This window comes from Octopus bimaculoides, chromosome 5 (genome assembly GCF_046866305.1).
Source record: "Octopus bimaculoides isolate indiv1 chromosome 5, ASM4686630v1, whole genome shotgun sequence".
Taxonomy (NCBI): domain Eukaryota; kingdom Metazoa; phylum Mollusca; class Cephalopoda; order Octopoda; family Octopodidae; genus Octopus; species Octopus bimaculoides.
This window is the reverse complement of record NC_142932.1, coordinates 18606626-18609125: the sequence shown is the minus strand read 5'-3', so window position 1 is coordinate 18609125 and position 2500 is coordinate 18606626.

The window sequence follows — 2500 nt, the reverse complement described above, 5'->3', positions numbered from 1 at the left end:
AGGAGCGTACAAAGTCATTGATACGATGTCCGTCCACTCAGAAGTTCCAAGAAAGCGACGTTTCGTAGACTTCTTGTGGTCACTAAACTCAGGACAATCACATTAAATGGCCCAGCAGTAATCCACCATCATACGGGTGTCCCAGTGTCCCCCATATCTTTCTTCTATTGTTTTTAAATCTTGGATACATTCACTCTGTTCATCACTTCGGTCACTAAGGTTGCCAGGAAAACGATTTGCCTATTTGCCTATGCCCTCATCTACTTCACCTAGAGGGCAGTATGGAGAGGACAATATTACCACACAGAGTATTTTATGAAATGTGGAAGAGAAAGACTATATTGATGCAAAATACTCTGTTCTGGTTGTGCGACTGAATGAAATATTGAGTGTTCCCCACAATAAACTACCTTCTACCCACGAGTTCCTCATTTTCAAAACTTTTTCTTGCAAATATTTTGTTGATAGTTGTTGTCGTCATAGGTTCTCTATTCTTTTACTTAATATAAACTGCCGCTGTTTTTGTATTCCGATATTGTACCGTTTCCAACATCTTGGACACTTCTGACTAATAAAAAAATTATCGTCATAACGCTTCTTTAGTTAGTAGGGTTGTTAACTTGAGATAGGACACCAAGTCCTCTCTAATCTAAAGAATCCTTTAGAATACACGATTATATTGATATTTGTTGAGGTCGTAGTTTGCAGAATACACGATTATATTGATATTTGTTGAGGTCGTAGTTTGCAGAATACACGATTATATTTTTCTGCACGTTGATAATACATTTTTAGATACCAATATCCCTCAAGCTCGTAGGTAGCAGTTTGAGTGTTGTGCCAAGTGCACTAATTACGACAGGAGAAATTGTCACTTGTAAATTTTAGGATTTCTTTATCTCTGCTAATTTCCCCTGATATTTACAATTTTGTCAGTTTACTTGATATTCACTCGATTCTAATATGCCATTGCAAAATCAATGATCTTCCAGTCTTGTACCAACATATCTGGCATCTCTGATCAGATATATGATCAACTTCTACACAGAAATTCACTATAAGTATCAATTTATCATTCTCAATGACAACGTCTGTCTTTTCACCATACAACTTTCCATTTATGGATTTGCATTCTTTTATCTATAAAGTCATATCTGTGTTCATCATTTTTAAATGGCAAAATATTTCATTAACCAGGCGACGGTTAATACTTTCACCCCTTTTCTACAGATTCTGTGTTTACTGGCTGAATGTAATTTATACATACATTTCAATATCAAAATATGTTCAATGATATGTGTCTGTGTGGCTATAATCAACGATTCCATTTCTCATTTCTAGTTCTCAGCTTTCAGCTACATCAAATGTTCTGTATTTCCATAATCCTTGGTTTGTTGCATGAGCTGACCATAGAGTTCTTTGTCACTACATCAATATTTTCTATCGTACTTTCTATTCTATTTCAGTGACCACTGTTATATCTCTAGGTGTAGAAAATAACCTTCGTACAGAATACATTTTCAAATCGCAAATCCCAGTATTGATGATGCTTTCTGCTTTTAACACGCTTCTGCTTCCTTCTTTTCCTAATAAAAAGGATCCTGTCGATTTAGCTTTTAGGAAGGCAAGTGTTATGCATTGGAAAAATCGACCTAGTTCTTTTAACCAATTCCTGTATCTCTAACGTTATACACTTTAAAAACTACGACAAAATATGATTATCGCAACATTGGCATGACCCACGTATTGACTGCATTAATGATATTAACCTCCATTGAGTTTTGTAGCAAGCTACTTTCTAATCCTTCTCGTATACGCTTTCGAGCTCTTCTGTCTCATTCCACCTTTCTGATAGGTTATTATTCTGTAGCACTCTCTTCGACATGTATCTTTTATTTTCTTTCAAGGATCTCATGATATCAACTTTTGTTATTTTTAGCTCATTAGATTTAATCCTTCGTTTTCACTTTATAATTAATACCGCCAAAAATAAATGATAATGACAACGATGGTGCTGATGATGATGTTCATACTGCTGCTGCTGCTGCTGCTGCTGCTGCTGCTGCTGCTGATGATGATGATGATGATGATGATGATGATGATGATGATGATGATGATCTTGAGGTTTTTTATTGTTGTTATTATCATTATCATTATTATTTTTATTACATTTATTATGATTATCATCGTTATCATCATTATTATAATTAATCCTACTAGGCAGCGAGTTCGTAAAATTTTTAGCACGCCGGACGAAATGCTTTGCGGCATTTCGTCCGTCTTCACGTTCAGTGTTCAAATTCCACCGAGTTTCACTTTGCCTTTCCTTCTTTTGTGTATGATAAAATAAGTACAACTTAGGTATTTGGTTCAATGCAGTCGACGTACTTCCTCCCGCGAAATTACTGGCCTTGAGCTAAATTTTTTAAATATTTATTATTATTATTATTATTATTATTATTATTATTATTATTATTATTATTATTATTATTATTATTAT